Source organism: Triturus cristatus, chromosome 4_2 (assembly GCF_964204655.1).
Source record: "Triturus cristatus chromosome 4_2, aTriCri1.1, whole genome shotgun sequence".
Taxonomy (NCBI): domain Eukaryota; kingdom Metazoa; phylum Chordata; class Amphibia; order Caudata; family Salamandridae; genus Triturus; species Triturus cristatus.
The window spans coordinates 880,489,069-880,512,484 of record NC_140586.1 but is presented as its reverse complement, the minus strand read 5'-3'; the positions used below and the strand labels follow the sequence as shown (position 1 = coordinate 880,512,484).

The following is a 23,416-nucleotide window of genomic DNA, read 5'->3' as shown; positions in this document are numbered from 1 at the left end:
GTCCCGCTACCCCGTCCCTGAACGACCCCGAGACTCTTTGGGATCCCTCGATCCGCCTGTAAAGACTGCCACAGAAACCTGCCTTTTACTACCGATAAAGACTTGTGAGAATTGATACCCTTGTTGTGTCCCTTTGTGGTGGTGGGGGTGCTTGGCTGGTACGATCATAGGGGAAGGACCTCGACCAGGAGGCTTCTCAGCGGCGCTCGGCTACTGTCCTACGGAACGGTGGCTCTCGGGGTGGTCCGTCCGACACCCTCAGCATGGAGACCGGCCTCTCCCCGGAAGAGATACGAGAACGGGAGAGGGTCAGGACCCACGAATTGGAGCTCGCCCGACTCCGCCTGGACGGCGAACTCCTACTAGCCGAAAAGAAATTGGCCCTAGAACAACTGCGGCTGCAAGAAGAAATAGAGGAGAAAAAGCGGCACCGAGAACTGGAAGAGAGGAGGCTAACCCTCGAGCATGAGCGGGGCCTTAAAGAACTTGAAATTAAATCCAAGAATGGGGAGACAGGCACCCCCGGAAACAGGGACACCCACCCGCCGGCCGAGGCGAAAGTACATATCCCCAAGGATGTCGTCAAAGAGTACTACAAGAACGACGACATCCAACAATGGTTCAAGGCCTACGAGGTCGCCATGACCGCCCATCGGGTACCCCGAAAAGATTGGGGTGCCGGCCTATGGGGACGGTTCCTCAGCGAAGGCAGAGACACCCTGCTACAGCTCCCAGACGCCGTTATGACATCTTATGACCATATGAAGGAGGCCCTGCTCACCCGCTATGGTCTCACCTCAGAGATGTACCGCCAGCGCTTCCGGGACTGCAAGAAGCTCCCCGGTACCACCTGGGTGGAATACGTAGACTTTTTCAGCAGAGCCCTGGAAAGCTGGATCAAGGGCAGCAAGGTCACCTCCTACGAACAGCTGTTCGACCTCATTGTATGGGAACACCTCTCCAACAACTGCTTCATCGAGCTGAGACAGCACCTCCTCGACAGCAAGCTGACCGAGCCGCGGAAGCTCGCCGCCGAGGCCGATCGATGGGTGAACACCCGGGTCCCTCGTAACTCGATGGGGGAGTACCAACGGAACACCACGGGGCCCCCCGCCAGCGTGGCGGAGGAGGGGGATCGAACAGGAACAGACAGAGACTTCCCAGCAGGGCCGCCCCGGAGTCCTCCCCGGGGACCGCCCCCGAACCGCACGTCCCCGACCCTCGCCCGAAGAGGGGCCCCCCTAGCCCGACCAGGACCTCGACCGACGGTAACGTGCTACAACTGCCAACAGCCAGGGCACTATGCCAGTGACCCAACCTGCCCCGTGAACCGATGAGCTGGGACCACCGGGCCACCCCCCCGCCAGTTGGCGGCCGCTGCCCTGGGGGAAGGGGGAGAAGAGGAAGAGAACTACGATGCCGGGCCAACCGAGTGGGAACCCGCCGCCATGACCTTGGTATGCCTGGGCAGCCGAGACATGGTGCCCCGGGCTCCCATCCCGAGCAACACCAAGAAGTACCAACAGTGGGTCACCATTAATGGACGCCGGGCCGAAGCCCTCCGCGACACCGGAGCCAGCGTGACAGCCGTCCGCTGCAACTTGGTGACCCCCGAACAGATCATGCCTAACGTACTGTGCCCCGTCCGGTCGGCAGACAACACCAAGAGCTTGTGCCAGATGGCCCGGATCCCCTTCGAGTGGGGGGGAGTGTCGGGCATGCTGAAGGTGACCATCCGCGATGACGCCCCCGTAGACTGCCTCCTTGGGAACGACCTGGAAAGTTCCCCCTGGGCCCACGTCGAGCGCCGCGAGCATCTGGGGATGCTGGGACTGCCCGAGTGGGCCTGCGCAATCACCCGTTCCACGGCCGCCCGGGCCATCTCACCGAGCGTAGCTGCTCCCCCCGAAGAGCCGGAGTGGCCTGAGCCACCACCTCCCTCCGTCGAAGAAGAAGCCAACGCCGAGTCCGGACCGCCAGAACTCGCCCCGGACGAGGTCGCCGCACTCGGTGACCTCCCCGAACTCGCCCAATGGCGCCAAGAAGGTGGCCCCACAAGGGAGCAGTTCCGCCAAGAACAGAAGACCTGCCCCTCCCTCGAAGGGACCCGACAGCAAGCAGCCGCCCAGGCCGCCGGAGATCAAACGGGGACCCACTGGGTCTATTGGGACATTGACCTCCTCTACAGCGAGCAGAAGACCGCAGAATTGGGGGCCAGCCGAGTGCTGGTGGTCCCCCTCCGATTCCGGGACTTCCTCCTCAATCTGGCGCATGATGTGCCCCTCGCCAGGCACCTGGGACAAGACAAAACATACAGCCGCCTGGTGACTCACTTCTACTGGCCCCGAATGCGGAAGGACGTGGACAATCATTGCCGAAACTGCCCGACCTGCCAAGCCAGCGGGAAGAGTGGGGGAAAGTCAAAGCCCCTCTCCAGCCCTTTCCAATAGTAAACACCCCGTTCGAGCGAGTGGGGATCGACATCGTGGGGCCCCTGGACCCCCGAACCTCCCAAGGACATCGCTTCATCCTCGTCCTGGTCGATCATGCCACCCGATACCCCGAGGCCATCCCTCTCCGAACAGTGACGGCCCCCGTGGTGGGCGGGGCCTTGATGGGAATCTTCTCCAGAGTAGGTTTCCCCCGGGAGGTTGTGAGCGACCGGGGCACAAACTTTATCTCCAAGTATATGAGGTCCCTGTGGCAACAATGCGGGGTCACCTACAAGTTCACCACCCCGTACCACCCCCAGGGGAACGGACTAGTCGAACGATTTAATCGGACATTGAAGGGAATGATCAAAGGCCTGGAGGAGCCCCTGAGACGCAAATGGGACGTCCTGCTGCCCTGCCTCCTGTTTGCCTATCGGGAGGTCCCGCAAAAGTCTCTGGGGTTCAGCCCCTTCGAACTCTTGTACGGACACCCTGTCCGAGGCCCCCTCAGCCTGGTCAAAGAAGGCTGGGAGACCACCGTCCAAGATGCTCCCCCCGACGTCTACCGGTACCTTCTGAGCCTGCGAAACCAAACCCGGAAATTCAGGGAACTGGCCGAAGCCAACCTCGAGGCCAGCCAGGAGGAAATGAAACGCTGGTATGACCAGAACGCCTCCTATATCAAGTTCGAGCCAGGACAGCAGGTCTGGGTCATGTCGCCCGTCGACCCCTGTGCCCTCCAAGACAAGTGGACCGGGCCCTTCAAGGTGGTCGAGAAGAAGAGCCCCGTCACCTACCTGGTCGACCTGGAAATCCCCAGGAACCCCCTCCGGGTCCTCCACGCCAACAGGCTCAAACCCCACTTTGCCCGAACGGAACTTAGCCTGCTGATGGCTACCGACGATGGGGCCGAAGACGACTCCGAGCCCCTGCCCGACCTCCTGAAAACCTCAGAAAAGGACGGCTCTGTAGAGGGAGTCCTCCTCTCTGCCACTATGACTCCAGAGCAGCGCCGAGATTGTCAAGGACTGCTGCATCACTTCGCTCCTCTCTTCTCCCTCACTCCCGGAGTCACCCGATGGTGCGTCCACGACGTCGACACCGGGGCAGCCCCCCCGTGCGACACCGAGCCTACCGGGTCCCCGAATGGGTACGGGCCTGCATCCAAGTCGAGGTCGCCAAGATGTTGGCCCTGGGGGTCATCGAACCCTCCGACAGTCCCTGGTCCAGCCCTGTGGTCCTGGTACCGAAAGCTGCCGCCTCCGGCACCACCCCGGAGCTCCGGTTTTGTGTGGACTATCGGGGATTGAATGCCGTCACCAAAACCGATGCCCATCCCATTCCTCGGGCAGATGAACTGATCGACCGCCTAGGAGCAGCCCGCTACCTTAGCACCTTTGACCTCACCGCCGGATACTGGCAGATCGGGCTCACCCCAGGCGCCCAAAAGCGTTCCGCTTTCTCCACCCCTGATGGCCATTACCACTTCCGAGTGATGCCCTTCGGCATGAAAAATGCCCCGGCGACCTTCAAAAGACCGGTGAATAAGGTACTGGCCAGCCTAGAAGCGTTCAGCGCCGCCTACCTGGACGATATTGCGGTGTTCAGCAGCCACTGGGCCGAGCACCTAAGGCACCTCGGGGAGGTCCTGACCGCCCTCCAAAGGGCCGGACTCACCGTAAAAGCCAGCAAGTGTCAGATAGGCCAAGGATCAGTAACCTATCTGGGACATCAAGTGGGGAGCGGCCATGTGGCTCCCCTCCAGCCAAAGATCGACGCCATCGTGGCCAGGGAGCCCCCAACCACCCAAACCGCTGTAAGGGCCTTCCTGGGACTCACGGGCTATTACAGGCGGTTCATTCAGAACTATGGAAGCATTGTGGGCCCCCTCACGGAGCTCACATCAAAGAAGCAACCAAAGAAAGTGCACTGGACGCCCCTCTGTCAGGCGGCCTTCGAGACCCTCAAGACAGCGATGTGTACCGCCCCCGTGCTACAAGCCCCCGACTACAGAAAAGAGTTCGTGGTACAGACGGATGCCTTGGAGTACGGAGTCGGGGCTGTCTTGTCCCAAGTGAACTCTGAGGGGATTGACCAGCCAGTGGCCTTCATCAGCCGGCGCCTGCTGCCCCAGGAGCAGAGATGGAGCACCATTGAACGGGAGGCCTTTGCCGTGGTGTGGGCCCTCAAGAAACTCCGGCCCTACCTCTTCGGCACCCATTTTCGGGTCCAAACCGACCACCGACCCTTGCAGTGGTTAATGCAGATGAGAGGCGAGAACCTGAAGTTGTTGCGATGGTCCATCTCTCTGCAGGGGATGGACTTCACTGTAGACCATCGGCCCGGCAACGACCACGCCAACGCCGACGGCCTGTCACGCTTCTTCCGCCTCGGCGAAGAGAACACCCAAGACGATGGGTGACTCTCCCTGCCTTCAGCTGGGGGGGACGCCTGTTGGACCTGGCCTCGTGGCGTGGTCCCGAACCCTCCTACCAGACTAACCGGGGGCTACCCGAACCCTTCGGGGTCTCCCTGGATTGTACCCCGCTACCCTCCAGCCGTCGCGACGCGACCCGCCCCCGGCCTCGGTCCCCGCGAAGCCCTGACCTCAAGGCGCCAAGACCTGACCGTAGGGGGTCGAGTGGCCACTCCACAGATTCCGGAGGAGGAGAGTTTCGATGGGGCCTCCAGCCGTCCCCCGACGCCTGGTTGCGATCGCCCTCCGGCCTCCCTGGGCGCTGGCTCCACCCCCCGCTGGGTGTCTGGACGCTCTTCTCCCGGCCCCTCCGACCTCCCCAGGCGCGAGGGTCCGGACATCAAAGGGCTCCAGACCTATATCTGGGGCAGCCCATAACCAGGACGTTAGTTGTATCCTGGAGTCGAGAGCCCTGCTGATCGGATCACGGCCGACCCTACGGAGAGAGACTCATTGCCTGGAACTTGGAACTCGAGCCCTGCTGACTGCGTCGCGGCTCCCCCTTGCTGAGAAGAAGACCCTCACGGAACCATCGGAGCCCTGCTGACCTCGTCGCGGCTCGACCTCGCAGAAGTAACCATCGGAGCTCTGCTGACCTCGTTGCGGCTCGACTTCGCAGAAGTAACCATCGGAGCCCTGCTGACCTCGTCGCGGCTCGATCTCGCAGAAGTAACCATCGGAGCCCTGCTGACCTCGTCGCGGCTCGACCTCGCAGAAGTAACCATCGGAGCCCTGCTGACCTCGTCGCGGCTCGACCTCGCAGAAGTAACCATCCGAGCCTGCGGACGACGTCCCGGCTCCCGGAACCCCCCCAGCTCGAGGATTGAGAGCTGAGCGCAGGGCGTTCCCGTACCAGGCTGGTACTGAGACTGTCCCGCTACCCCGTCCCTGAACGACCCCGAGACTCTTTGGGATCCCTCGATCCGCCTGTAAAGACTGCCACAGAAACCTGCCTTTTACTACCGATAAAGACTTGTGAGAATTGATACCCTTGTTGTGTCCCTTTGTGGTGGTGGGGGTGCTTGGCTGGTACGATCATAGGGGAAGGACCTCGCCCAGGAGGCTTCTCAGCGGCGCTCGGCTACTTTCCTACGGAACGGTGGCTCTCGGGGTGGTCCGTCCGACACCCTCTGACTCCCCGGAGAGCGCCCTTCTAACATACTGGAAGGAAGTGATTTAATTGTTAATGCCTTCACTTTCATAATAATCAAACACTTTTTCACAAAAACAATGGATTATTTCGCTGGAAAACAGTGTGAAAGTCGAAGTTTCGGTCTTTAAGTTTTCTTTGACAAGACCATCCTCGGGGCTATTACATTTAAAAGGTTGACCCCTAATAAAATAGAAAAACATTATCATAAAAAATGAAAATAAACACCCATAACAATAATACTTTTCCTCCAAAAAGTATATATCATTTTCTTATTTACAATTCTAATTACTTATTTCAGGCTTCTGAGGTCCATACATTTATTTCCAATAAGTCTCTATACATGTGAAAGAAGACTAATCATTTACAAAAGGAAACCAATTATTTACAAAAACCCATCAGAGTACATCGTAGATGTTTAGAATAGATCATGTCGAGTTTATCATCTAAGAGTGAGGGTTTGACTAATAGTCCAGAACGTATGTTTCCAATTGATACTCTCTACATTCTGGGGTAGTTTATTTATAGTTGATAAATTCTGTCATCTATTTTAACTCCTGGCTTAGAGTTTGTGTGTAGTTACCACAATACATAACAGTGGCAGCTTACATTATTACATCTTATATCACAGAATCTTCCATGTTGTCAACAATAAACCTATTTGCTGTCAGCAACACCATCATTTTGTTGGCACATCTGCACAACAATTCTCTTTGTTGTTGCATCGTTTGTACCTTACTATAGGTCATGAATTGTTACATCATTTATGGCTTAATGCCTATCTTGGATTATATCCACACTGATAATTGGTATCAGCAATATTAGCGTTTCATTTATTTTTGTACTCAAAAGTTGTTATATATTATATAGTATGTACCTTGGTATATATCGTTCACTCTATCCCAACAAATGATTAGGCTGAGTATCGTCGTTGTTCCAAAATATTTTGCAAGTTCTATAGTACTAATCTAAAAGTAGAAAAATAAAGAACTAAGTAAAGTATCCTTGCTTGTAGCGTGAGAACAAAACAATTGAATTACCTAACTATCAACGTGATTAAAGCGGAAATAAACCAATAGGCTCCGTTAGATAAATACGAGAGATCCAAGTGATGTAGTCACACGGCAAAATATTCAGGTGGACTTTAAGACGGTCACGTCTCCGTCTAAGAAAAATATTTAACATAGAATGTAAACTTCATAGGATATTTCGGGATTCGAACTACCCAAAGTGGTCAATAAAAACATACCTCAAATGTTTTTTAATTTCTTTAGGTAGTGGACAATATCGTGCAAGCAAATTCACTTGTTCATTAGTATCCGAATGGTGTAGTCATTAAATCCGAAATTCAAATGGCGATTTTGACGCTCACGACTTAATCTATGATAAAGATTCACGATTTAGTATGAGTCTACTGAAAAATTATTAGACTAAAGCTAAATAATTGACCGCTTAACACGTACCTGAGGTCTGTTTTGAATTTCTCTAAATTCCGAGCAATCGTATAGACGGCATATCAACTCTCACCGTTTGTATGTTGGCGGCATTTAACCTAATTAGAGAAAGAAAACGGACTAGAGTGTGTATGTCGAAAAAGAGGCTGACTAAAAGCAGCCATCTTTGAAAAGGGTAATCGTTTATGTCGTTATTACTATATCTTCCTTTTGAGAGTATATGGTCTCTCAAATAGAGATCTTTGGTTGTATTGTGTAGTGCACATAACTAATAGTTACTAAGTCACCGCATAAACTGCAGTAAAGGTCTGTGCCTAATAAAGATGGATATATACAAAGTTAGGGTTCACAGTTGCAGCAGCCATTTTGGTAAGGGCATTCAGACAATCGATATTATATGTCATGAACAGCCGATGTATCTCATTTTTTCGTTGAGAGTATATGATCCCTCAAATAAAGGTCTTTGGTTGTATTATGAAGTATACATAACTAATAATGACTAGCAGTGAAAATCTAAGCCCAATGAAGATAGTTATGCACAGTGTTCTTGTTCACAATTGTAGCAGCCATTTTGGCAAAGGCATTTAGGCAGTCAGCATTGCATGTCATGAATAGCCAATGAGTCTCATTGTTTTGATTTGTGAAACTTTAAACCATCACAAAAGTACAAACAACATTTTGTATCCACCAACAATTCTAATTATCTAATCATCATCTCATTTAAAACAAATTTGTTGCAATAATTCATCTTTAAATACAAGCGATTACTTATACAAATCCAAGGTATATATCGACGATCTTAATATCAAAAACTATCTTAGTCCCTATAAATGAATAACTGTGGATTACATGCCTCCATACGTCCAGCAACATTTTTTTTTTCTGTGATCTATTTTAAGCTGATCCATTTTGCTAAGGTTAATCATTACTTTGGGTCCCAATTTTTATTGGACTGCAGCCAATATACTGCTTATGTTGGTTACTTATGTTTTCTGTATGACATATATATTTGTATGAAACTTCACTTGATTTTGTATACACTATCTATATTATATATGATGAATGTTATACATCTGAGATCATTAGAATATTAGATTTTTGATATTAAGATCGTCGATATATACCTTGGATTTGTATAAGTAATCGCTTGTATTTAAAGATGAATTATTGCAACAAATTTGTTTTAAATGAGATGATGATTAGATAATTAGAATTGTTGGTGGATACAAAATGTTGTTTGTACTTTTGTGATGGTTTAAAGTTTCACAAATCAAAACAATGAGACTCATTGGCTATTCATGACATGCAATGCTGACTGCCTAAATGCCTTTGCCAAAATGGCTGCTACAATTGTGAACGCGAACACTGTGCATAACTATCTTCATTGGGCCTAGATTTTCACTGCTAGTCATTATTAGTTATGTATACTTCATAATACAACCAAAGACCTTTATTTGAGGGATCATATACTCTCAACGAAAAAATGAGATACATCGGCTGTTCATGACATATAATATCGATTGTCTGAATGCCCTTACCAAAATGGCTGCTGCAACTGTGAACCCTAACTTTGAATATATCCATCTTTATTAGGCACAGACCTTTACTGCAGTTTATGCGGTGACTTAGTAACTATTAGTTATGTGCACTACACAATACAACCAAAGATCTCTATTTGAGAGACCATATACTCTCAAAAGGAAGATATAGTAATAACGACATAAACGATTACCCTTTTCAAAGATGGCTGCTTTTAGGCAGCCTCTTTTTCGACATACACACTCTAGTCCGTTTTCTTTCTCTAATTAGGTTAAATGCCGCCAACATACAAACGGTGAGAGTTGATATGCCGTCTATACGATTGCTCGGAATTTAGAGAAATTCAAAACAGACCTCAGGTACGTGTTAAGCGGTCAATTATTTAGCTTTAGTCTAGTAATTTTTCAGTAGACTCATACTAAATAGTGAATCTTTATTATAGATTAAGTCGTGAGTGTCAAAATCGCCATTTGAATTTCGGATTTAATGACTACACCATTCGGATACTAATGAACAAGTGAATTTGCTTCCACGATATTGTCCACTACCTAAAGAAATTAAAAAACATTTGAGGTATGTTTTTATTGACCACTTTGGGTAGTTCGAATCCCCAAATATCCTATGAAGTTTACATTCTATGTTAAATATTTTTCTTAGACGGAGACGTGACCGTCTTAAAGTCCACCTGAATATTTTGCCGTGTGACTACATCACTTGGATCTCTCGTATTTATCTGACGGAGCCTATTGGTTTATTTCCGCTTAAATCACATTGATAGTTAAAGTAATATGTAATTCAATTGTTTTGTTCTCACGCTACAAGCAAGGATACTTTGCTTAGTTCTTTATTTTTCTACTTTTAAATTAGTACTATAGACCTTGCAAAATATTTCGGAACAACGACGATACTCAGCCTAATCATTTGTTGGGATAGAGTGAACGATATATACCAAGGTACATACTATATAATATATAACAACTTTTGAGTACAAAAATAAATGAAACGCTAATATTGCTGATACCAATTATCAATGTGGATATAATCCAAGATAGGCATTAAGCCATAAATGATGTAACAATTCATGACCTATAGTAAGGTACAAACGATGCAACAACAAAGAGAATTGTTGTGCAGATGTGCCAACAAAATGATGGTGTTGCTGACAGCAAATAGGTTTATTGTTGACAACATGGAAGATTCTGTGATATAAGATGTAATAATTTAAGCTGCCACTGTTATGTATTGTGGTAACTACACACAAACTCTAAGCCAGGAGTTAAAATAGATGACAGAATTTATCAACTATAAACAAACCACCCCAGAATGTAGAGAGTATCAATTGGAAACATACGTTCTGGACTATTAGTCAAACCCTCACTCTTAGATGATAAACTCGACATGATCTATTTTAAACATCTACGATGTACTCTGATGGGTTTTTGTAAATAATTGGTTTCCTTTTGTAAATGATTAGTCTTCTTTCACATGTATAGAGACTTATTGGAAATAAATGTATGGACCTCAGAAGCCTGAAATAAGTAATTAGAATTGTAAATAAGAAAATGATATATACTTTTTGGAGGAAAAGTATTATTGTTATGGGTGTTTATTTTCATTTTTTATGATAATGTTTTTCTATTTTATTAGGGGTCAACCTTTTAAATGTAATAGTCCTAAGGATGTTCTTGTCAAAGAAAACTTAAAGACCGAAACGTCGACTTTCATACTGTTTTCCAGCGAAATAATCCATTGTTTTTGTGAAAAAGTTTTTGATTATTTTGAAAGTGAAGGCATTAATAATTAAATCACTTCCTTCCAGTACATTTATAATTGCTGTTATTCCAAGTACCCGTGTTTGAATTGTGATCATAAATTTGATTTTTATATCTACACCCGACTTCTTTCTTCTTTTTTCTTATTTCCTTGTTTTTCCTCATTTACGTTGATCTGTGATGATATATTCACACATGTTTGATGTATAATCTGACAAATTGATTTTGTTTAAGAATATAAACAGTGATATGAATTAACATTGTAGGTATATAACTACCCTACCTCTAACTGAGATCAAAAATTACATAAGTTAACTACTAAATAAATCCCTTGAAGGCATCTTCTTACCCGCTTATTAGGGTGTCAAAAGGACACCCTGTTGCACCCCTGAAATCTGCATATGAGTACATCTTGCACACACACATGCCCCAAGGGCATGTTTGTGTGTAAAATGAAACTTTGAAAAATGCACTTTAGTGCATTTTTCAAAGTTTTGGCAAATTACCATGAAGTTCAACTTCATGGTAATTTGCTTCCCCTATTAGCGAAATCGCTAATATTTTTACTTTAATGCATTGCATTTAAGGAATCTGTTCACAATTTGAGATTCCTTAAATGCAATCGCAATTTAAGTAATCGCAATTTAGAGATTACTTAAATTGCGATTTTTGCATTTGGGATGATGCATCCCAATGCAAAAATACCGGTCGCAAAGGCGCAGATTCTGAGAATCTGCCCGTTTGCGACCGATTTTTGCTTTGATGCATGTGCCTGTTATTGCTCATTAGGATAGAAAGGTATTTCTTCTCATGTCAGCGTTTGGAACAATCATCTCCCAAGGAATACAGACTGATGATGAGTGAATGTTGGTGTTATGGGCCCCACCAGTGAATGTATTGATTGAATGTGTCAGTGAAACCTTTGGTCTGTGATGGATGGAGGGATTTTGTATTCCATGCTGCATCAATATGACGTCCATCCTTTCTGTACGGGGGGCGATGGGGGATGGAAAATGGTTGTGAATAACTGGAAGAAACAAATTCAACACATTCTCTAACGCTTGACACTGACAAAGTGATACCCGATTGTGAATGAAAAGTATTTGCAGAAAGCATTGCGGGTATTCATCTGTTGCGCAATGGATTGTGAGTATGACAGTGCTTGACACAGGACTGTTGGATATGTTGACTTCCTGTTCAAAGCCCCGCCCCCTCTCCTTCACTTGAGAAGCTACGGTGGTTCAAAGGTTACCACGGACGTCCCCGAGGAGTTCCTGTGGGTGAACATACCCAAAATGAGCCTTTATGGCAGTTTCATCAAACGAAAAATAAAACGGTGTGAATGAATGTCCGCTCAAATCTTATGAAATGCATTTTGTATGTTATGATTAAGGATACAAACTTATTAACACCCATCAGAAGTTCGTCTGACCCAGTGCATCCTAACTCCATTGACAGCACCAGAGAGTTCAGGCAGGTCTACCCCATCTCAATGCCCTCTGTCCTTTTACATCCATCAGACTCAGTCCATCTAGTTCAAAGCAATTCAAGCCCCACTCACATGCACCTGAACCAGAGTGGCCCTGCCACGTCCATTCTAGCCACATTAACCCCAAACACAGCCGGCCTGGGCCTGTCCAGTCCATCTGGTAGCCTCATTCAAACTGAATCAGCCTGGTGGTGTCCAGGCCCATTCCCAAACTGAACAAGCCAGCCCCACGCAGTGTGTTCACACACCATCAATATTCACACAACCCTGCAAGACCACGCCTTTCTAGGATTCAATTTTGTACCCTACCCGAATCATGAAGACCCCTTAAAGTGAGTTTTAACTAAAATTCTGTGTGATACTAACCAACACAAAGGGGAGCTTTTGCATGGCAAAGTTTGAATAAAACTACTAAAAGCATGTGAGTGAAAAGCATGTGTAACTTGTGTGTGCATCAAATGCATACTAGTCTATGTATCCACAGTCTTACATATGCACATTTGTAAGTTTTGCATATGTTACTAAAAATTCTTGGAGTTCTCTTCTTACGCTAGGTAACCACTAACAGTTAAATAATAAAATGGTGGGTGGTAGACAGTTTGGGCCTAGTTAAAATGGCCGATAGCGTGATACCTCGTGCTGTCAAAATGGAAGCCAAACAAGATGGAGCCCGCGTCTGCGCATTGTTATCATGAACTCTATGTGCCTCCTGAGAACATCCTGACGACCAAGGACGCCTCGAAAACCTCACAATGACAGAGCCATTGTTTATTGAGTATACGAGGAGCGTGAGAACCGGCAAAGAAAATGATGTTGATGCTGTGGACAGTTCATTGCTGAATTGTGCTTATTTGTTTCAAATGTATAATATTATGAATAACTGTATTTTACTAATAGGACCCCTTTTGTCAAAACTAGTCTGAATGGGAGATGTGAGTTTAGGTCATGCCTGTCATCTTTCCAACCAATCATTACGCTAGATTTACCGAGATTGTAACTTTTTGAGTGTAGTGAGCCAGGAAAATGCGTATAAAGGATGGTCCCTCTGGTAAGAAAAAAAATCCTTCCTTTGGATTATATCAGAGCACATCATTATTGAGGACCACGCTGATTGAATTGCTGTCCGAGCTGATCAGACACCATTTGGATTAGGAACGAGAACGTCGCGTGTGCAGCCTGGGAGGAGTTCGGCCAAGGAGGTTTGGCTTTTTAGCCAGTTAGATTGGGAGATCGGCGCTATGCGACAGTTTAGCTGATGGACTTATCAATTTTACCTATTCTGTGATCTGCAGTCTGCCAACCTGTCCTGGTGGATTTTTCCTCATCACCCTAGGCCTGGGGTGTGAGTTTTCAGCTCCTTACTAATAGGTAAATATGCACAAAGGGACGCCTTGCTTCTTTTGTTTCTGCCCGTTTGGAATCGCCTGTTGCCAGCCTACTTCTTGCGGAACCCGCTCCGCGGGTCCCGCTGCGTGAGGAGTGTTGACCGCAGCGCCTTGAAGGGGACACCGAGGGAAGTACTTGCACGGGGCTGCGAGCGAGTGCGTGAGCTCCTTGGGACTGCATTTCCCAGGAGCACCCGCCAGCCCTGATCAGCTACACCTGGGCCGCTCTCCCCGACCCCTCCTACCCTTCCACCGAGCCCTTATCATCTGCTCTCGCTGAGACGGCGAGTGGGACGCCTTGCTGCTTTTGTTTCTGCCCGTTTAGAATCGCCTGTTGCCAGCCTACTTCTTGCGGAACCCGCTCCGCGGGTCCCGCTGCGTGAGGAGTGTTGACCGCAGCGCCTTGAAGGGGACACCGAGGGAAGTACTTGCACGGGGCTGCGAGCGAGTGCGTGAGCTCCTTGGGACTGCATTTCCCAGGAGCACCCGCCAGCCCTGATCAGCTACACCTGGGCCGCTCTCCCCGACCCCTCCTACCCTTCCACCGAGCCCTTATCATCTGCTCTCGCTGAGACGGCGAGTGGGACGCCTTGCTGCTTTTGTTTCTGCCCGTTTGGAATCGCCTGTTGCCAGCCTACTTCTTGCGGAACCCGCTCCGCGGGTCCCGCTGCGTGAGGAGTGTTGACCGCAGCGCCTTGAAGGGGACACCGAGGGAAGTACTTGCACGGGGCTGCGAGCGAGTGCGTGAGCTCCTTGGGACTGCATTTCCCAGGAGCACCCGCCAGCCCTGATCAGCTACACCTGGGCCGCTCTCCCCGACCCCTCCTACCATTCCACCGAGCCCTTATCATCTGCTCTCGCTGAGACGGCGAGTGGGACGCCTTGCTGCTTTTGTTTCTGCCCGTTTGGAATCGCCTGTTGCCAGCCTACTTCTTGCGGAACCCGCTCCGCGGGTCCCGCTGCGTGAGGAGTGTTGACCGCAGCGCCTTGAAGGGGACACCGAGGGAAGTACTTGCACGGGGCTGCGAGCGAGTGCGTGAGCTCCTTGGGACTGCATTTCCCAGGAGCACCCGCCAGCCCTGATCAGCTACACCTGGGCCGCTCTCCCCGACCCCTCCTACCCTTCCACCGAGCCCTTATCATCTGCTCTCGCTGAGACGGCGAGTGGGACGCCTTGCTGCTTTTGTTTCTGCCCGTTTGGAATCGCCTGTTGCCAGCCTACTTCTTGCGGAACCCGCTCCGCGGGTCCCGCTGCGTGAGGAGTGTTGACCGCAGCGCCTTGAAGGGGACACCGAGGGAAGTACTTGCACGGGGCTGCGAGCGAGTGCGTGAGCTCCTTGGGACTGCATTTCCCAGGAGCACCCGCCAGCCCTGATCAGCTACACCTGGGCCACTCTCCCCGACCCCTCCTACCCCTTCCACCTATTGTGTTCAGACTCCTTATTAAGCCACAAGTACTCCCGCAGCGCGGGAGAGCGTGCGGGAGAAGCCCGGGACAAGGGCGGGACCGTCTGTGGCCGTCCGGGGCCGAAGGAGGCCGGGCTGGGCCACCCCCCTTACCAGTGACATATAGTATCACCTCCAGTAAGTGGCTTAGGAAAGTTGGATTTGTTTAGTGTTTAACATGGCAACGTCTACATCAACAAACTCTGTAAATAGCCATCAAATAACTCCTCTTGTAGAGTCTGGTCCACTGGCCATTGGCCCCTTAGATACATTTTTCTTTAATCGTTCACTGGTAATAGACAAAGAGTTGACCTTGGCAGAGAAGCGCGCAGAGCGTAGGCTGTCAATCGAAATACTTAAGAATTCAACGGATAAGTTTTCAAATCTAGCTTACCCCACCTTGGTAACTCCTCTGTCATCAGTGAACTTGCCAGTTGTAAACGACCATTTTGAGGTCCAGGCCCAAAAACCAAACAAGGATGTTGTGATAGAACTAAATAATCCTTGTGGCGGTAAAATCCTACCAGCACCGCTCACTGATTCTGGCGCCCAGGTTACATTGGCCCAACCCAAAATCGGGTCCAAACGGAAACGACCAGCATCTGTAAGAAAATGTAAAAGGGTGGTCAAACCCCCTCAAAAACTCAGGAAGTTACATAAACTCGTGAACACAGGAGAGGTAGCTACTAACGAAACTCAAAGCACAGAAAGTGTTTCACCTACTAATCTTGTCTCCTTGAACAGCCAGGACGGAGATGACAATCCTTGTACCGACTCCACTGTACCATGTAAAGATAAGGAGCAATCACTTGTAATTGTTCTCCCTGAACTGGAAAAATTGTTTAGATCACTACTCACCCCCATTGAGGATAGAATTGCAAAGCTTGTAGATAGGCTAAACCATTTTGAACAGACTACCTTAGACAATTTTTATTCCACAAAATCACTGATTAAAGCAAATAGGGTGGAAGTAAGCACAAACTCTCAGGTCCTAAACAACCCTGTTATTCAGGATAAGGGAAGAAATCCCCGAAATAGCTCTCCTTTACCTCCCAAACTGAGCAAACCTACAGTTAAAGCCATTACAAAATCCTCAGACAGAACAGAGAGAGCAAACGTTGGCCCTGATTTACCTCAGTCGACCATAATACACCCTACACAGCCCACAATCCCCCCGACACAAAATCCACCAATCGCAACGAGTGCTGAGGCTACAGTGCGTCACCAAGCGGGAATAGTACCAACAAGCGCAAACGTAACTAATAGTACGCAGAAAGCTCAGAATATTCCGGTGGGAGGGAATAGGGCTAACACAGGTTTGTTGGTAGGTAAAACTTCAGTACCGTCCCAAATAAATAACAAACAACAGGCGCTGAAGCCTGTCCCCCAATATGTCCCCCAAGTTCCCAAATCTATCCCACCGCCCGTGGCAAAACAACCCTACAGAAAACCACCAATTAATCTCACCCCAGACTCCTTTCCCTATGTAGCAGTTCTTATAAACGTTCCACCATTACCCCCAGGACAGAGAGAAACTTTCCAGATGCTCAAAAATAAGATCATGCACTGGCTAAAGGAAAACCGTCCTCTGCCTGGTGACATCGACGGGCTAATCATAGGGGTAAGGAGAATAGATTGGATGGGATATACATCGAAAACCTTGGGTGGGGATTGCATAGTGGTCAATTTCCAAGACCCAAGGGTGGCGGGATGGATAACAAGGCAGGGATGGGGAACAAATAAGGGAGGTATCGGAATTGTAGACCTTACCTTTTTTTACCCCCGACCGACTAGTGTAACGACTAGTTTACTCAATGAACCCCTTATTCACCCTACTGTATCATGGCCAGTCAATCCCTTACCACCTCCTCCTGTAGGTCATAATCATACCACTTACACATATTACAACCCTCATGTAGGATGGCAGGAGCCGGGATGGGGATATTGACAAACCAGTACTGACAGTTTAGGAGGGAACACTAACGAGCCAGAAGGGCAATGTGATGTTCATGGTAATACAACTGTTACAAACTTATTGGTCAATTACATCGAGACGGGGGGTTTGGTCGAAGAAGGTGGTTTTAGACTGGGAACCCTAAATACAAATGCCAAGATAACATACCCAGCCAATACGACAGTGGATCCGACTGATGACCAAGAAGGGCAGACTAATTCTACTGAAAGCCCTATGCTAGCCCAAGTATTTCCATTGACTAACACCCGAGATGGGCTAGATGCTAGCATTGGTACGCTTTTATCTTGGAATGTCGCTGGGCTGGCAAGTAAATTGGATTCCCAATCCTGGGTGGATTTTATAAGTGGGTATGACATCTGTTGCTTCCAAGAAACCTGGGCTTGTGATCCCCTTTTCTGTCTTGGTTATTTGAACTATTGTATACCAGCGTCAAAAGGGGGAAGAGTGCGGCCCAAGGGAGGCTTAACTGTTTGGGTTAGACAGGACCTGCAGGTCAACATCAAAATGTTGGACCTGGGAAATTGTGATTTGCAATTATTAAGAATCTCCGTAGCAAAGGGTCAACTAATAGATTTGTACAATGTCTACGTGAGAGGTAGCAACGTAACCAATTTACCCACCATTGAGCTGTTGTCTACTGCCATTGAGACCAAGTCCCAGGAAAATGTAACGATAATTGTAGGGGACCTCAACAGGACTTTTGAACCTCTGGACTGTACAAATGACCTCTTGGAGAGCGAAGAGGACAATCTCTGGGGAGTACCACCTCTATGCCTAAAACCTGTAAGGAGATGGACAAAAGAGATCTTATCACTGAATGGAATTTGTATGGAACATGGCTTAAGAGCACTGAACGGGAGGACACCTGGGGACAAGGAGGGCAGCTACACTTTCGACAATGGCATCAACAGGAGCCGAATCGATTACATTTTGTGCAGTCTCCAACTGTGGAAAGGGGTTGTTGACATGACAGTTAGGCCCCGGGTTGAAAGTGACCACAACCCCCTCTGTGTGACTCATAGGTGGTGGAATACTGGTGCGGGCAACCCTCTAGTGATATACGATGAAACCCCTGTTATGAGTAATGATGAACGCAGGTTAAAATGGCCCAAGGTACTGGCAAACGAGGCCACTATGACTTACATCAATAATGCTGTTGATTGTGCAATTTCCGCGATGGAAACAGCGGTTCCAGTGGTTCCAGGGGATAGTGGAATCACCGAAATCCACAATAAGTTATTCTCCCTCCTGAGACCATGCTTCTTCATTAAAAAAAGGAAAGGGAAGAAATCTAAAGAAGTGGGAAGGTGGTTTGATAGTCATTGTAGATCAGCACGATTAGCCCTGGGACAAGCCATAAGGAATAGGGACCGCGCCGCTGTGACAAAGAATAGGGAACTGTACAAGATGGCCATCTATCGTGCAAAAAAGAACTGGGATGAAGGCCACTGGGCCGAACTAAAAGAGGCCTCTGATAGTAAAGACTCCAGGGCATTCTGGAAAATCATCAAGTGGGGTAGCGGAGCCGGTCCTGCGAAGCCAGACAACAATGTAGCAGAGGAAGCTTGGGTTGATTACTTCAGACCTCAGTACGCGGAAGTTAACCATCCTGTGGCAGCTGATAGTATAACACCGGTTTATGCAACCGACGATTTGTTCTCCCTTAGAGAAGTGGAAATTGCCATTGGTTCCGCGAAATGTGGGAGGGCGCCAGGTCCAGATGGCATTCCACCTGATATTTTTAAACACGATATGACCAGATGGGCGAGATATACCCTCCTTGTAGCGAATGCCCTAGCCAAGGGGGAAGTGGTCCCAGACCTCTGGAAAGGCGCAACCATTATCCCCATCCACAAGAAGGGAGATCGTTCACTGCCTGCAAACTATAGGCCCATAAGCTTAATAGCCACCTTACAGAAAGTAGTTGGGAGAATGGTAACAAACCAGCTTATGGACTGGGTTGAAGACAACAACGCATTTTCTCCATACCAAGCGGGATTCAGGCGAGCAACCAGTACCATCGATCAGGTCTTCCGCTTTACCATATTAAGGTGGAAGACCGTTGTACTGGGAAGGGGCTGCCTGTACGTCGCGTTCGTCGACCTGCGGACGGCGTTCGACCTAGTCCCCCGGTTTAAGTTATGGTTGGTTTTGCAAAAGTTGGGGATCCCTGCTGATCTGCTAACATTAATTATGCGACTGCACGAATCCAACTTCGCTAGAGTCCAGTGGGGTGGAAGTGGAGAGACATCAGAGGATTTCCCAGTGGAAAGGGGTGTCCGACAGGGCTGTTCCATGGCCCCTTTACTTTTCTCGTTATTTATTAACGGAATCGTTGAGAGGATGCTGAAGGCTAGTGTTGATGCCCCATCGTTAGCGGACACCAGGGTTCCGATCCTGATGTTCGCTGACGACACTCTTATCTTGTCTAAGACCCCCATGGGGCTGCAACGTGCATTAAACATTTTTGATGCTTTTTGCACTGAGCATGGGCTAGAGGTAAATGTGGGAAAAACAAAACTAATGGCTTTTTCCCCCGGACGCAGGAACTACCCCAAGGTAACCCTAAACAGCAGTAGGTTAGACATTGTCAAAGAATTTACGTACCTGGGTGTACAGATCGCAGAGGGCATTGGCTGGACGCATCATGTAGATAAAGTGGTCTTAAAGCACCAGCAGCTTTCTGGTGCTTTAAGGGGGGAACACCGCAAATCCAAAACAAAACCCATAAAACCCGCATTAATAGTGTATGACGCGAAGGTTTTGGGTGCCACATTATATGGCGCGGAGCTATGGGCCTGGGATGGTTTAGCGGCTCTTCAGACTTCAGAGAACAAGTTTATGCGAGGGATTACAAGACTCCCACAGAGTACCCCCTTAACCCCACTGTTTTTGGAGTTAGGTAGACGCACCATTGTAGATAGAGCCCGATTGCGCCCAGTCCTTTACTGGAGACGTCTCTGGACGACTCCAGAAATAAGACAATATGCGGAGGGTTTTCAATGGATTATCAAGGAAGATACCTTCCATAAGATAAAATGGCTAAAACATCTGAAGTCCATGTTAGTAAACTTAGGGTTTTCAAATCTTTGGAATAACCCTGAGGGAGAGATCTTCCCTAGCAAAGAAGCCCTTAAAGAACAATACTGGGATTGGGTTGGCGGTAAGATGCTGAATGACACCAGGGCCGACTCTATGACTGGTCGCTTCCTGGAGATAAAAATTTTTCCTGCCCTGGAAAATTACTGGGACATCATCACGGTACCAATGGACAGGAAACTTGTATTTCAGCTAAGATCAGGATCTATCCCCCTCAAGAAACTGACATCTGGCTGGCACAGACCCACCAATAACTTATGTCCAGCATGCGAAAATGCCGAGGAGAGCATAGGCCATTTTCTTTTCGTATGCCACGCTTATGTGAATCCGAGGAGAAAATGGCTCTCGCCGGTATGCAAAAACTTGGGGACACGAGACAGCACAGTGGCTCTAAGAATCCTACGTACAACAACTCAGGATTCGATAGTCATAGGGGTAGCTAAATACCTGGGTTGGGCATGGGCAATTAGAAGACGGTCCCTGGGGGGAAGCAGGTAACAAGGTATTCCTCTCAACAATGATTAATGTAATACTATTTGTAAATATGGTTTTTATATGCAAATGTTGTATGAGCTGTACTCTATGTTTAATGAATTTTTAATCCGTAATAATGTATTATTGTATAACTGTGTTGATTTTATGTGCTTTTATGAGAATTGTCTCGAATAAAGCTTATACAAAGACGAATTAATAACTTGTCTAAATTGCACTTTCTTAAATCGCTGCTAAAATTTTGATTATTGATTTTAAATGATTCCCTAAAGCTAAATTGATAAAGATTAAAAATTAAAAATTAAATAAAATGTGTCTGTGATCTTTTACATTTGTCGTAGAAATTTGCATAAGTAATTCAAGAGATTAAGCAGGACTTAATCACCATCAACTATTCACCTATATTGGTCTATCGACCGGTCTAGTGGGGTAATTGAAGGTTAAGTTTATAAGCGTATGATTTACTGATTTACCTCTAACTGATCCAGCACCTCATAATCAGGGACCAGATGGCTGATATGTGTTGTTGTGTAGTGTTATGGGCCCCACTGTGAAAATGTGACTGATTTAAGGTCCTTGATATATGATAAATCTTGCCGTGCTGTGTCACACACACACCAGAACCAGCCAATAGGTTTCCTAACTCCCTGTTTTTAGGTCGAGCCTAGAGTCAGCGCGCAAGCGCTGCTCTGGTGAAGATCTGCTGTTGTTCAGTACGTGAGTGAAGGCCCACCCACTCTACCGCCATTTTTTTTATTGGCTTGTGTCAGTCAGTCAGTCAAAAAGTCTTTATTCGGTTTAAGTGCAAACCATAAAAGCATACCACAATAAATAGACTTAAAAAAATACAAATTTCATAATAAGTAATCACTACAGCTAAAAAACACATTGACACAAATTGGTTAAGCAAGGCAACGTGTCCAGTTTAAAACATTAAAAAAGGGTACAGTTCATTTCCTCAAGGAGCAAATTACCACAGATAAAAAATTCGTAATATTAAAAGTTTCCCAGACATCATTTAACATCTGAAGGTAAAGAAGAGCAGGTCTCACCTGAACAAAGCCTTTGTTTCTTAATATAGGGAATAAAAAGCGTTTCCTAATATCAATAAAGTGCTCACAAAAGAAGAAGAAATGTGTCATATCCTGTGGGGAGAAATTATCACAGGAGCAAGGGCCAGGGTCCACAGCCCTTTTCCAACCTTTCTTATCTCCAAACAGGAGGTGTAATTGATTTAATCTGAATCTAGTCAGAAGGAAACGGTGATTTGCATTTGTGACAAATCCTAAATATGGTTGCATGGATGGTGTTGTTTTACAGAGCTGGTAGGCCCTAACGGTGCCCTTAACCAGCTCATTCCCTTCCCTATCCATGGTAGATATGTGCATAAATGTTTCTTTACACCATTTAATGTCACCTTTTACCAGGGCCTCTGGAGACTGATATAATTCGGGTCTAACTAGCTTAATAGCCAGGTTCTGAATATATTTCAGCCAGGGTATACGCGACCCATAATCTAGCAATGTACAATCTTTCAAAATTGTATGATTCAGCTGTAGATCCGGGTTAAGCCAAATGCTAATCCATTTCAATAATGGGGCCAGGGCAATACTATCTTCTAGAAAACCAATTCCAAGTTCCTGATGGACATTACAGTTAGCAGTTGAGATCGGGACTGAAAGGAGGTTTTTTAAGAACCTATCCTCAACAATCTGAATGCTTTTGACAATTTTGATGCCCCATATCTCAGCTCCATACAATGCCAAGGAGAGACACTTGGCTTTATAAACCTGAATAAGGGCCCTCATTGGTCTGGCACCTAGCTTTCTGGCAAATCCCAGAACACCCACAGTTGCTCTTGAAAAAACAATCTTTTTTGCTATTATTTGGGTTACCCAAGAACCTTGGTCGTCAAAAAGAACGCCCAAATAAGGAAATGATGATACCCTGGATAATTGGTGACCCCCACATTTAAAGGTTTTAGATTTAGCGGATTTAGGGCCGATGACCATGACATGCGATTTAGCAAAATTAACAGATAAATCCAAGGCCTTCATGAAACCAACAAATGAATCAAGCAGTAACTGAAGGCCCACTCCCGTTCTTGCGACTAGGGCGGCGTCATCAGCATATAAAAGTGCAGGGATTAGACATTTCCCTGCACGAGGGATATCATTACATGAGGCGATTAGGGTATTGTCTAGTTCAGTTATGTAAAGTGTAAAAAGAAGAGGTGCCAAGATGCACCCTTGTCTAACCCCATTTGATATGGGTATATCTTTTGTACAATTACCCCTTTGGTCATAGCGAACTGTTGCCGATAACTCTCTATGTAGATCCGCTAAGAAGTAGACGATGTCTTTGTCTACTCCATGGGATAGGAGCAGGGACCATAGTTTTGACCTATTTACACGGTCAAAGGCCGATGACAAATCCATGAAGGCTACCAATAAGGTTCCCTTCTTGGCCACCGTGTATTTGCCAATTAATAGTTGTAAATTTAGACATTGATCTATGGTACCCATCCCTTTTCTAAATCCGTACTGGACCTTAGAGAGTGTTCCTGTTTCCTCTAGCCAACCGTTCAGTTGGGCAAGGACAACCCTCCCCAGTACTTTCACGGAAGAATCTATAAGGGAGATTGGACGGTAACAGCTCGGATCACCTCTATCACCCTTTTTAAAAATGGGGATGATGACAGATTTCG

General features: G+C 47.3%; 1 long non-coding RNA gene across 1 annotated transcript; it reads left to right on the top strand.

The window, feature by feature from the left end:
• The first annotated feature begins 9,376 nt into the window (after positions 1-9,376).
• On the top strand, positions 9,377-10,889 carry LOC146835318 (uncharacterized). Its single transcript, XR_014960420.1, has 3 exons — positions 9,377-9,410; positions 9,494-9,624; positions 10,699-10,889. It is a non-coding gene; the product is annotated as an uncharacterized LOC146835318 (long non-coding RNA).
• The last annotated feature ends 12,527 nt before the right edge of the window (positions 10,890-23,416 follow it).